The 15,034-nt window shown below is 35.6% G+C and overlaps 1 protein-coding gene across 2 annotated transcripts in view; it reads left to right on the top strand.

Annotated features, from left to right (window-relative positions):
* Nucleotides 1-15,034, top strand: part of LOC134804460 (zinc finger and BTB domain-containing protein 5) — a 75,992-nt gene that overhangs the window by 12,147 nt on the left and 48,811 nt on the right. The window contains exon 2 of one of the 2 annotated variants that reach the window (XM_063777508.1): nt 9,437-9,507. The exons of the other annotated variant lie outside the window; for it this stretch is intronic. The gene's annotated coding sequence lies outside the window, so the exon portion shown is untranslated. The remainder of the gene's footprint in view (nt 1-9,436; nt 9,508-15,034) is intronic. 2 annotated transcript variants of the gene reach the window in all.

Genomic DNA, 15,034 nt, shown 5'->3' with positions numbered 1-15,034 from the left:
TAACATGTATTCGGCACGACTTCATTTCAAACAAAGTAATTTCATATCTACTAAATTAATGATAGATATATGGAAAATACCCGAGAAAACTGCTTTAGTTAAAAAATGTTGCTACATAAGTAGATAGGTGCTTAATTAAAACAAGCTTTATAATTATAACTGAACTTAATTAAACAAATGAAGGTGCAACAAACATGTATCCTACCAGGACCCTGTTTAACAGTGATGACAGGGATGTTTAATTGTATATTAAAAATTATGTTTAAGAGCCCACCAACGTGCACACTAGCGCCACTGCTAAATAATCGTGATTATTTAAATTTAACGACAGATATTTAAAAAAAGGGGCCGCGTCGTAACAACTGTTTTGTGTATTTAAGTACCTTGTGAATACATCAAACTAGTTTTTATGTTGCTGGATTCGTCAATCTATGCGTCCAAAGTTAAAACGGCCGTTTTTGTTTTGAGTTCCTAGATCGACGAATCCAGCAACATAAAAACTAGTTATTACTACATAAATAGAGTAGTACTTTTCGATTTCTATAACGCAGTGCCAGAAACTTTAATGTTAGTAGGTACTCGTAACACTATAAACTGTATGATTAGTAGTACCTAAAATAAACTTATCACAAACTCTTAGTACCTACCTAATTCTTGAATAATACAAAATTGGTAGATACCACACATTTCACCTAGGTACCTGCTGCCTTTTATAGACTTTTATAATTATACCCTTACATTACAATATTGAAACAAAACTGGGTAATCCTCACAGCGAAAATGTGTGAAACAAAGAGGTCAAATAATTATAAACCATTGTTATAACCTCAAGCCGCCCCGATATAAAATCTTGCCAAGACTAGGGCAATGTTGATTTGTCTAAATAAAGATTCTAATTAGAATAGAAAGGGAGATCTTTTTATAGGCTTCTGGCCGGCTAAAGGATACCTATAGTTTAATTAAATTTAAATTGTAATTTACATATCATAACTTGTTCATATTTCTATTGTCCAAAAATAGGCGTTTAAACCACCTTTAAGTTGACTAAATTATTTAATAGGGCTTACATAATTGACAAGTATAGGTATAGTGGTAATATTTCCGGCATTAGCAATGACAATATTATTATATAGTTAGCACAACGTTTTAAATATTTGTCGCATTAAAAATAATCGATGTTATACTAGGTCTTAACAATTTGCTTCAATGTCAGTAAGTAAATTAAAGTATAGTAGATTGTACAACAAGGGCATAAAGTGACCCATTTTTACCCGAGGCAATTTTTTGGTCTGAGCGAAGCGAAGACCAAAATATTAGGTCCTTACCTATGAAATTGGCGTTTTTGTTCATAGATATAAGTCTGATCCTAGTTTTTTTTTTTTACAAAAGTACATACACAATTACAATAAAACTACAGTGCACTCAATAAACAACGATTTTACATACAATTAATTGTTATTTTTTATTGTTAAGTGTTCAGAATTAAGCCTTGAAAATAGGTCTTTTCATGTGCTGTCGGTTCGAGTATTAAAATTACTTATATTTTTCTAATGGTACCAATTTTCAAGAAATGGAGATATTGAAAACATACCTTAAAGGTGTCAAAAATTACTGGAAAAAATTTGTTTGGTTTGAATTAGCCATCAAAAAAATATCCGCAAAATTAATTGTATGGAAATTCGTGTTTCGTTGAAATTCTCCGAACAAAACGCCAATTTCATAGGTAATGACCTAATAGTAGACGAGGGTAAAAATGGACATTTATGCCCTTGTTGTACACTCTGCTTTTCACTTCGATTGCGAGGAAAATAAGATTATATTTTTACGGCAATTTACACGACGAAATTGTCGTAAAGCGAAAGAACATAATACATAACCAATTCCCGCCAACTAACTCTTTAATTTTTTTTTTAATTTTCAACATGTGATCAGAGTTTCAGACGCTTGGTTTTCTGCCAAGTCAAACATTTCGGAGCATTTTTGAACGATAATCGACTCCTATTTTATGAGATTTACTAAATTTAATGACAGAAAATACGGATTTCTAATAAATTGTAGCAAAAATAAAATAATATAACAAGTTTTGTCATCTACACAATTTTATTGCTCAGTAAAATTGTGCAATATGTTTTAACTGTTTGGCTGTTGAGACCGATTACCTTAGTCTTAGAAGAAAATTTTACTTTTATGCTCTAGAGCATAAAATGCGATTTTATGTCGTCTACGCACGACATAAAGGTGCACTTTTTGAGCATGAGAAGTGAAAAAGATATTTATTACTTTTGTCTAGTCTAGACTTTACCTGATTAAATGTAATTATGGAATATTGTTTACAAGAATTTATTTAAATAAACAAATATACGGAGCTAAGTAAAACATTAGGTACCTTTACCTACATGTTAAATTTATGGTTACAAATTTACTCGTGCTATAAGACATACTTAGGTATGTCCTATGTATACTTATACATCATGTCAAATTGCATATTTGTACTTCCGAAAGTACCATAGGTTTTGGATATGTAGGATTTTCTATGATAAGTATATGCTGCATTAACGGACGTATTTTTGACCTGGACAATTGATATTAAACTCAACTATTCTTTCACGATTCTTGAGGCACTACCGACAACTGACGGACATATAAATTATCCTTCATACATTTAGGCTTTTCTCCTTTTGAGATACTCAACCCTAAAAACGGACCCAATAGTATTCAAGTAAGTTAAACATCAGAACTAAGGTAAAATATAAAATATTTATAGGCTAAATATATACAATGTGTGTAAAAGGCGAACTTATCCCTATAAGGGATCCCTTCTAGCCAACCTTTGAGCAACTGAGAGATACAAAAAGACAGTTAATATGCCTAAACATTATACATTTAAAATAGCTCAATTAATCTATGATCACGCTCCTATTTCTAAATCGCCAGCACTGGAGTCTATCATTATTCATTTCGTACTCGTATGCATTGTACAAGCATAAATAACGTAATAAATAGTGTACGCCCGGGAAATACCTACCTATCTGAATCACAGTTAGTGTTTTTGTAAATGGTTTGTGTAAAATTTAAAATTAGGTTGCCGTCAGTCTCGCTCCACAACGAGGTCGGCCCGCTTAGAATTAGACACTACTTACTTTTGTTTGTCTTCCATGCTGTGAGTAATGTTTACACTAGTACCTAATATGTACATGTAGGTATACATGTAGTGCATAATTGTTTTCCATCGTATTTTCTCGGAAACGTTCGTATTTGTCATGCTACTTCAGTCAACCTCAGTACTTTTTGTACCAAGACTGACTGAAATAGCAAGACATGTTCGTACGTTTCCGTGAAAAAACGATGGAAAATAATTATGGACTACATCTGTATATATCTATTTCCTTTCCAATTTTACTATATTTTGGTATTTGGTGTTAAAAGTAGATTGTTGATGTTTAGCTGTTAATAGAAACTTTTGCCCAAACGTGGGACACCTTAAGCTGGTAAATTACTCTACTGAATAGGCTGAATAATAAACCTTAACATTCGTGACTGAAAGGTGTTGTTCTATGATTAAAAGTCAATGTAATAAAGAAAATATAGTATGTTTTATTCCCTTCGAGTTATCAGCCTCCCGAACGCAAAGCTTAGATAAATAGTCCCGTATTTCACTACTTATGTATTTCATCCCATACCCTTCCCACTACCTACGTAGCCAGTACTTCTATTGATATTACAATTTATTAACGTACCTATGTTTAAAAATATCTACTTATTAAAATTGCGCCGTCATGATTGCGTAAATCATTCATTATGCAAAACGTCCACTTTTGTAATTATTTAACTTTGATTAATTACCAAACAAGTTATACTTAGATCTAAATAAAATGCCTATTCACCCAAAGACGATAAGAAAATTAATGTAAGATCATTAAGTTACCGTCTAATGTAGCATAGAACTGAGACGTGGTAAAAAAATACATGTTAAAATTTTAAAACTGGTTTCTTGTTTGTTGGAATATTCAATGATAGAGTGCCAGTGAAAGTCATGATCGACTTACTGTATACACGGTTCCGGTCCATCACCACATTTATCATTTAATTACACTAATGTATAACTTGCTAATGTAAGTCACTATTTTATCGCAAAATTTTAAGGCTAACCTCTAGGTACCGATACTAATACACACATTGATAAAACCAATAGCTATATTAGGTATATCGGTCACTAGTTATCACGCATCTCTATCTCTACAGCGTGTAAATCCAATACGGGCGAATATTTAAACGGTGGTTAGTATAGGACCCAAATAAGATGTATAGTATACCTATTGAAATAAATTTTGCTTAGAAATACAATGAAAATAATAACCATACAAAATAATTCAGCCCGCAATGTAAAGCAACACACAAGTTACGAGATACGAGCTTTTTAAAGTAACTGTTAACGCTTGTTTGCAGTTACTATAAAAAGCTAATGTCATGTTATTAGGGTTCCGTACCCATAGGGTAAAACGGGACCCTATTACTAAGACTCCGCTGTCCGTCCGTCCGTCTGTCACCAGGCTGTATCTCGTGATCTGTGATAGCTAGACAGCTGAAATTTTCACAGATGATGTATTTCTGTTGCCGCTATAACAACAAATACTAAAAACAGAATAAAATAAAGATTTAAGTGGGGCTCCCATACAACAAACGTGATTTTTGACCGAAGTTAAGCAACGTCGGGCGGGGTCAGTATCAGTACTTGGATGGGTGACCGTTTTTATAGATAATGGTACGGAATCCTTCGTGTGCGAGTCCGACTCGCACTTGCCCGGTTTTGTTACTTATGTCTCGTATGTGCATCCGAGGCACACGCCATCGCTTTAAGTCCACTGCCAGGTGGCTTGGGTTTGACGACGGTGCCGCTCTTCCACACATCGATTGAAACCCCTTTTCTGCCCAAAATTTTATCAATGTATATTTGCCTATGTTATATTAAATATTATGTCTCGTAATGTTACGGTAAATTTTCAAAAAATAATTTCGGGGTCATAATTAAGTGTAACTTAAAAAAAACTTCTTAATTAATGATTACACGGATAAATTCTATAACTGGTTTAATTTATTGCCCGTATTGGATTTACACACTGTATATGTGACGTTCTGATTATCAAATAAAATATTAAAAGTCAATAATTAGTAAATTACATTAAAATACCATATCACTTAAAGTTTATACATAAGAGAGTATGAATGTACATACTTACATAATTATAATACAGATACTCGTACGAGTATATTTATATGTATAGGTAAATATAAAATTTACTTACCTATAGGCTTAAACTGCATTAAAAGCATTTCAAACGACCGACCTTCTAGTGACACTTGGACGCGGAAATTAAACAAATAATTACTTCCTAGATAGTTTAAGTGCGTGAGCTATATGTAAGAACACAAAATCCAGTGGCTAGTTCTTATTAATTAAATTTATGGAATTATGGCACTTATGGCGTTATTGATAAACGCGCTACAAGTATCAATACGCTATTAATTGTTTGTCTTTATCTATTATTTTCACTAATGTATTTGTAAGAAAGGGATAAAAGAGTGAGATAATGACCAAGTCTTTGAAATAAGTCTGACAGTTTGATCTAAGAATTTTGTCCCAGTAGGTACCATTAAGTTATAAATCTCTCCTACACCAACATTTATGTCTCTGTTTGACCCACTGGTTGACTGGTAGAGAATGCCTGTTGGCATTAAGTCCGTCATTTGTAATTTTTTCTGTTTGTGCAATAAAGTTTAAATAAATAAATAAAAAAATAATTAACTGAGGCTAGTAAAATTTTATGAATAAGGGGGTTAATATGTATGTACTACACACTAACACACACGCACACACACACACACACACACACACACACACACACATACATTTTCAGTTTCGGTATTTGTTCCGTTTGTTTCATTCGTTAACGAATCGCAATAACATGTATGCATTCAATGTTAACCACTGAAATGTGTAATCCTTGTATCCACAATATCTGACTATACTGTACTGTATACGGAAGATACGAAAAATTCATTAATGTTATTGGATCGAGCTCTTGACTTAAAAGTGTGGTTTTAAGGTATAAATAAATAAATGTAAGCCGTACTTTACCCGATAAGTACGGGCGTATGACCTTCGTCTGAAATCGAACGGTTGTATCAAAAAAAGTCTGCAGTAATCTACTGTGAACTAAAATAAATACTTTAGTTCACAGTAGATTCCACGATCATAGTAGAGATGTACGGATACATTAGGAGGGTCCAAAGGTGAACTTATACCTACCTATACTACCGCTTTATCCCTCAATGATCGATAAGTATCGATAGAGACTTTTCCCAATAATTTAGTGTATAGAATAGACCTTGTTACACCTTATGCATCCTAAATAGTAACCTATTAAGAGTAGTTTACCGCTCTACTAAGTGTGTAAGGGTGCTAGTTTGGGTAACTTCAGTAGGTAAGGTGTTGATACAAGTTGCAGTCTACATATAAATATCAGTTCAGTGTCGTTGTTATTAAGACAATCTGTGTCTGTATCTATAGATAGATTAGGAAACATCTTAGACAGAAACTAATTACACTCTAAACTTGTGCTTATCATCACACAAATATAAACTTTAACACGACATGGACCTAGGACCAAATTTTGTTTTTTTTTTTGGCATACTAAACTTTAAACGGTATTGAATTATTACCTATAACATTTTTATCTGGGATCTAAGAAAATGAATCGGGGCTCGAAATTTTATTAGGTAGTACCTAATAAAATTTCGAGGGAGTAGGTTCTCAGTTCGTCGGTATATTTATTATTCCAAAATTTCTCAAACACGGCTGGATCGATCTGGTCATTGTCGTCAGGCCAGGATCAGATGACGTGACGACATCCGGGAGACATCGTATGGACCCTTCAAATATTAACTACTATTTATAGTGATCTGGCTATTTTATTATAATAAATTACGTCTCTCGGAAACTGACGTTTGATAAAGTGGAACTGATGAACTTTAAAGGTTTATGATATTTTAACGTAAACGCTTACTATTTTCTTCAGAACACGGACTTTATAAAACAAGGAAACAGTATAAAATAAAAATTAAATTCATTCGTTAACTTACATGAATCATATACGGAACACACGCATTTGCAGCCTTATAATCATTTAATTCGTAATGATACATTTTTAACAAATCGAAGGTTTGCCAGCTACGGTCTGTTGTGTAAGTAGGGGTCGTTAAGTTATTGTAATGTTTCGACAAAATCATATTTACTTTTTTTCCTCATTAACTTATCTGCAAGACATTAAGTTGTGGTCATTGCTTAAATTGAAGTTTGCGAAAATGTACCTACCTACTTACTCGGTTTACGCTTGCCTAACTGTATCTTTCTACATACATGCGTATACGCGTTGTGCGTTAATCACTTCATGTATAGTCGTGCATGGATACGGTGACTACATGGGTAATTGATACAGCTAAACACTACACGGAAATATATTTATGAATTACTTACAAAAAATAGTTATTTTATAATATTTAGGTAAATAAGTAAAATCTTATAATACTTACTAAATACTATTAATAAAAATGAGCAAGTAAGTTTGTCTTTCTGTTGCCATTTCACGGCTAAAGAAATAAACCATTTCCATGAAATTTGGCACGCAGAAAGCTTCGCCTTAGAAATAAGCTACTTTTTGGTATTTACCTTTACATAATTACTTATTCAGACCAGACCGAATTCCTCGCGCTCGATTCCGTCGGTATGTTAGTAATAGCATAATTTAAAACATACCAAGCCATAAGGACACTAGAGAGCTTTAATTTTTAGGCATTAGGAGATGGGAGAGATCGAAAACGCAATTAAATTCATAAAAATGACCTTTATTTTAATGAACTAAGCATACTAATTCCTTACAAGATAAAACATCACTCTACATTCTCCTTAAATTTACCTTTTACAGACTGCGAGTACAAAAGCATCGCAGATGAATCTGCAAAACGAATAAAACCACAACTGTGGTATCCAATTAAGTGGATTGCTAATAAAAGTGAAATCGAAGCGAGTGCAGTGGCCGCGGTGCCGCGCGCGCGCGCAGCGACACGTCTCTAAGCCAAACCAACGACGCGGCAAAGAAACAAACAAGTTTGACTAACGTACCTACTCCTTGCATATTTATACATTGTACATACATTTTAAACAGTGCAGTTATATTTCGCCTAACAAATATTATACTCTGTATCTTTAGGTATTGAAATAAAAGTAAACAAAATCTACCCTCAAATGGCTCCTTAAGCCAGTTGAGGGTAGATGAAAACATTACATGATCAAATAATGTAGGTTAAAGTCAGGTCGTACAGTGACTAATCCAGGCGGTTTGGTATTTGGTTGGTTAACCAATAAATGTTATAACTACCGGAAAATGTACAATTTGTTTGTTTACTTTTTTTTAATACCTAAAGATACAGACTATAGTTGGCAAAGTTGTTGTTTAACCAAAAGCAAGCGAAAGATTCCAAAATTGAACCACGAGCGCAGCGAGTGGTTTGAAAACTGGAATCTTGAGCGTTGCTTGAAAAAGCACCTTTGCCCCACATGTGGATGAAATGCAGCTTTCTTGTCAGTTTTTGAATAATCAAGATAGCCTGGTAAACCAGCTGGCTGGTGTGGTGAAAACAAATACCTAAGTATACTAATCTAATAATAGATTACTATTTCTTCTTTGTCAGTTTCACTCTTGACGGACGGATTGTAGTCGTTAGTACTTCTTTACAAGGTATTTAAAAAATACCACCGTTGTACTACCTATGTAGTTCATTAAGTTACTGAACTTAGAAACTCATCGGTATTTGTACTTAAATGAATATTCCACCTACCCAAAAAGATACTATTGAAAGTTTTAGTACTGTAATCTTTATTAATATTCTGATATGCCGGGAAATCTCCCATTTGGCTTAATCTCTCATAATGTCAAAACTTTGATTGTATTGACAGACCCCAAAACAAACGAGATTGTAAATGAAGACGACAAAAAAGATGAGTTTCCGTATTCGCATTTTATTGTCGCCACTAATTTGCGAATTATGAAGGCCGTTTTAGAACTATATTGTCTGTTTTATTCATAGCTTGTATTTATATAAAATGATGTGATTATATATAGTGCCTTAGGTACCTAGTAGAAGTTGTGACAAGAGTCCGCAGCGGGCCGGCGCGGCGGCGGCGCGGGCGCGAGGCTCGTGTGATTTATCGCGGTCCTAGATCCGGTTGCTCCGCCCGGCGCGCGCACCGCCCGCAATGCGCCCACACTATATTTTGCTCTATTATCAAATCAGATCGATCACGAACCGCACTACATTCGATTTTTGCGCTGCTTTATTTTGGCTTAACATAGATAAATTTGGCTGTTTTCCATTACAGTTACGAGCGTCGTGGTAACAATCAGTCTCGCGTACAGCCGTACCATGTGACCGCAAAGACGTTAGGCAGAGGTATTTTTTATAGTTATGATTAGTCTAGTATACATTAACGTCCATAATGATATTACAGACATCAACCATCAATAAGTACTTACTGTTTAGCAAGAAAATGCAATCGTCAGTTTAACATGTAAGTAAAATGAAAACCCTGATGCTAAGAGAGCTAGGGCTGTCATGAATTAAGTTTCCCACCAATATTCCACCTAGGACACATAAATATTTGTATGACACTGACAAGAAGTATCATGTTTATTGCTAGATCTGTTTTTTTTTCATGTAAGTAAACAGGCAAGTTTTTTGTTCACTATACATTTAAAAACAACACAGAAAATGAAATACAGTTAAAAGCTAGGCCATGTATAGAGTTTGTTTGATTTTATATGGATTGCCTATTAACTGTGTAAATGCCAGATTCTTGTGTGAATGTATGTGTATGCCTTCATATCGGAAAGTAGGAGTAATGAAGTACATCGTTATGATTACTGGAAACACCGTACAACTTAGTTTTGGATATCTAAAATATACTAAGGAGAAAGTGAGCCAAGGATGAAGTCATTTACCGCTGGCACCTAAACGTGACGTACGAAATAGCACTGGTATGATTAGATATATAGATACGGCACAGGGCTTGATTGACGTGGCCTGGCTCTCACGCCAGTGGAATCTCATAATGAGTCAGTTAGCGGGGCCAAGTCGGCGTGGAGCGACGAGCGACGGATAGCGTGCCGGGCCGAGCCAGCCGTCGACTCCGTGTTACGGTTAATGTGGCTTGCATCACATGTGCACTGCGCCGATGACGCCGATATGCACAACTGAGGAAAGTCATGACGTAGCATCCTATTGCATTCGAAATATACATACTGTGATATTGAATTAATCAATGGCTTTGTTTCTTGTTGGACGGGCGGTTTAAGACCTATGTAAGTGAACACCCCGCGCGAAATCGGCTTTCCGCAGAAACGTAATAGTACCTAACCATTTTCCTCTCTGGATATTCAGGCTCTCTTTTTTTCAGAAATTATAATTCAAGTTGCGCAAAGTCTTCATCACATGGTAATACTGTTATGTTTTACGATTAGCCATAACTGCAATAACTTAATTCTACCTTAGGAACCTTAGATGCGCTAGTCAGTCTTGTAATTATCCCTCTTCTATTTTAAAGTGTAGTGTAGGGCATTCGGATGATGTACATATATCTCCATAGCGAGCTTAACTATGCATATAATTTCGTATCTATTTACTAATACATTCCATTTTATCGTTACCTAATACATGTTATAGCTACGTAATTCATACACTAAGACGGTCTTCACATTGGACGCGGATCCGAGGGCAGATCCGGGGTTCGAGCGGGACATCGCTATATAAATGGATAGCGCTGTCTCGCTCACACTCCGGAGCGGCGTGCAAATCCGCATCAGTGTGATAAACGTGTAAGAATAACTACTTACAATAACTTCTTACACAAGAAGTAGTATAGTATCAAGGTCAATCCTCTTATTCGGTATAATTGAGTAACAGTTTAACTCAAGAGATTTGTTATTAATCACGTTTTACTATAAGCGCATACCATGTATTTGTAGATACCTAAACATTGTGTATATAGGTAACGACCATATAGTTTTTTTAACAATTTTATCGTAATTATTAGTAGTAGTTATTTAATTAATTTAATTATGATTTATTTCTTAAATTGAATCGATTCTTACTAAATCATATTTTTAGTGGAGCTTTTATATTAGTAAGTAGGTAGGAATGATATTCGTGAATTTCGTGATGCAAGACGGTTGCCGTATCCAAGAGTTAAGTACCTGCCTATCATACTGATATAAAAGCTGTACTGCATGTATAATTTACAGTTATACAGCTCTATAAAGAAGTACCTACTCGAACTTTCAATGATAGGTATTTTGTATAATTGTAAGCATTTACGATCGAAAGCAGATAGGTTCTTAGCCGCTAAATCGATAAAATGCAAGTGAAATATTTTGAAATGATTCACCATAAAGTTTATATTGCAAACATAACTTTCTAATTTAACATAATATTTAACGACCAATTATGGAAGAGGCGTTACACTGAGTAATTAAATTCAAAATGGTCATTAGCTTAAGCACACTATAGTAATATTTTGTCTGGGAGGTCGCTGGTCTCGGTCGCACGTCGCCAGGCAATAATAGTGAGGATCGCCTGTCCGCTCAGTGATAATGATAATTAATAACTAACATTTGTATAATAACGCTTTATATAATTGCCAAATGAGGTCGAAGCGGTTTATAGTGGCATCACTTGTACGTAAGGTATCTTCTACACTTAAATCACCTTGCCGAAAAGAAAAAGTGTACCAATTGAGCTGTGTGAGAGCTAGACCGTAAATCAAATTGAAGATGCCCGATAAAGTGGATAATAATTAGTGGAAGACGTGAAAGCGTTGGGAGCAAAATTCGTGAGAGTTGGTGTTAGTGTGATTGTGCATTTGCCGAGGGACATCCGGTTTTGCGGTCGCAGAGCGCTGCCATCGCGTCCATTGCTAATATAAAACGTAGGTACGTATTTTCATTACTTGCATGATATGTACAGTCGTGATATGTGGATAAAGACTCGGCGAAGAAATTCCTTAAAGCGTTGTCGTAGTGGCAGCATCTTTGCTCTCCGCATGCATAGAAGTCACGCAGCATTGCCTTCGCCCACGCCTCGGTTGCCGGCCACGGGCCGCTCCGTTCAGTTGGCCGTGGGTGTCGTTGGTTGCTTGCCCTGTCTGCTGTTTTACTTAGCTAGTCTAATAGCGTAAATTTAGGCGCCAGTACGGAGATACGAGTAAACGAAATTTAGGTGGTGGGTCGAAATCGAGCACTTCTGGACATGAACATTGATTCTTTAGGTACCTACATATATACGTATGTAAGGTTGCCCATGTCTTATGGTTATGATAAGATTGGAGTAAGAATGAATGCCAGTCCGGACGGGACAATATTTCGCACATTTTGATTAAATTTTCAATTTAATTGTGTGGATTCGATGCAAAAAACACTTTATTTGCCAATCTCAATTGATTCGATTGTAAGATTATGAGATTATGACCGATCAAATTAGGAGGTACGGACGCAAAAATGCCAATTTAAGCCACCGTACGGTGACAGCTGTCATCTCAATTCAATTATGAGAAATAGTATGGATATGACCATACCCAAGCTCTGATCGACTGTCACCACTAATCTAAAATTGGTGATAAATTTTTGTGTGGACGCTAAGATGAGATTGACGCCATTTTAATTTCTGATCAAATTGCCAACTGGCCTTAAGCTATATGCTATATCCATTGGTAGTAGAGATGCCAAGAATATTCGGCAACTATTCGGTATTCGGCTATTTTGCCGAATAGTAGACAACATTCGGCCGAATACCGAAGAAAAATTGCAGAATAAAAATAACCAAAAACTAGGTAAGTAAGTATATTTAATATTAATATGTATTCTTGGAAAGTTGTTAAATACGAAGACCCTTTTTGAGTATTTGTTGATTACAAAATATTTTATTTTTAATGATTTGATTGACTCTAACTACATTCATTAATTCTGTTCAACAAAAAACATATCTTAGCAAACGTTGTACTTTGTTGGCGAACAGTTTTCATAATTATTGTGACTTAAAATGTTCGCATGGCGCTTCGGCCGAGAGAGGGGCCGAATATCCGGTATTCGGCCAAAACAACTATTCGGGGCATCTCTAATTGGTAGTCCGTATGAAAGTCTCGTAAAGATTTTTGACGCCTATTTAAATGTAAACATTCCAAAATAATGTTAAAAATTTGCAGTGTCACCATAAACGTCAATATTTGTATGGATATTAAATGTCGGCGCTACCACACTATGCTGCTAACTGGATTTTACGTTTTAGAGTGCAAAGCTAGGTGGTAGGTATGAGGTGTGCAATATTTATAAAAAGAATCAATTATACGCATTCCTTTAACATCTTACCATACTATTATTATATTCTGATTATTATGTAGCACTTATGATAGTGCAAATAAACTATGATAGACACGCCGTATCCAGAGGTAATCACGAGACAGTAGGTAGTAATTAATTATACAAGTAGCCGGACGCATAACAATCGGTTCACCGCGATCCGTGACTGGTCCGATCCCGATGCAGCGCCGGCATTTGATCGCGGATCTGGCGGCCTAGCCAAGCTGATAATCGCTTGCGCTTCGCTATCGAATCGCTTTGAGTCTCTCTATCACTCTTCCACATTAGTGTGACAGTGACAGTTGCGTTTCGTTCGCTACGGAGCGTTAGCGATTGGCATGTTGTCTACGAGGCCTGTTTGGTTCGTCGGACTCGACATTACCAACTCCGCTCCACGCACTTGTTAATTAGGTACTCGTATCTATATAGTTCGGTATATTTATAATTAAATTAATCAGATTAATTCATTAAACTGACCGTAGCGTGGCATGGTCAAAGTACTTTATTATAATCAAATAGGTAGTGAATGTTATCACACCTTCAGCCATCTCGAGTTAACAATTTATGAATTTTACTCGAAACTAAGTACTAAAACTAAACTCACTTCGTAGAGCTTTTTATCGACATCTGAATCAGATATGTGTTATTTTTAGGATTCCGTACCCAAAGGGTAAAAACGGGACCCTATTACTAAGACTCCGCTGTCCGCCTGTCTATCTGTCTGTCCGTCTGTTTGTCACCAGGCTGTATCTCATGAACCGTGATAGCTAGGCAGTTGATATTTTCACAGATGATGTATTTCTGTAGTCGCTATAACAACAAATACTAAAAACGGAATTATAATAAATATTTAAGTGGGGCTCCCATACAACAAACGTGAGTTTTATGCCGTTTTTTGCGTAATGGTACGGAACCCTTCGTGCGCGAGTCCGACTCGCAATTGGCAGTTTTTTTGTTTTTTTTTATTGGGGTTCTAACATTTTAACATGTTGACTTTGAAATATTGGTTTTTAACTACTTATATTGAATTGAATGAATTGTGTAAACTATCGGCATCAACTTATTTTTAATTTAGTGACTTTTAAACTGTTCGGTTTATTGAGGAACTTAAGTATTTACGTTTCAAACCTGCATAGGTCGTTAGGTAAGTACATATAGTGGGAACAACATTAGTTAGTTAAGAAACAAAATACTTCAGAAGGTATTGACACGCCCAGTACTCATCAGAGCACTCCGCAAGCTAAAGAAATTGATGGTAGGAAAGTATTGAGCTGACCTGTACTGAAGCAAAAAGTGAATAAATAAAATAAAAGTAAGTCGAGTGCTTGTCGGTTTCTCCGCGAGATTGACGTGACAACTCGATCTAACCACGCGCCGCTCGTGACTATCGCACTCACATGAACATTCTTTCATGACGGCTCGCGAAACAAAGAGAAACCACCAGTCCGTGTACTCCGGCTACCATCAGACCTGCTGGCTTCTCCGGACAGGTATATCCAATGCAATTCCGGTATGCCTTGAATATTAATGTTACACTTCATCTACCTGTTTGACCTATTTAAATAGTAACA

Source organism: Cydia splendana, chromosome Z, assembly GCF_910591565.1.
Source record: "Cydia splendana chromosome Z, ilCydSple1.2, whole genome shotgun sequence".
NCBI classification, from domain to species: Eukaryota; Metazoa; Arthropoda; class Insecta; order Lepidoptera; family Tortricidae; genus Cydia; species Cydia splendana.
Note: the sequence above shows the minus strand (reverse complement) of the source record. Positions and strands in the feature narration are given on the sequence as shown.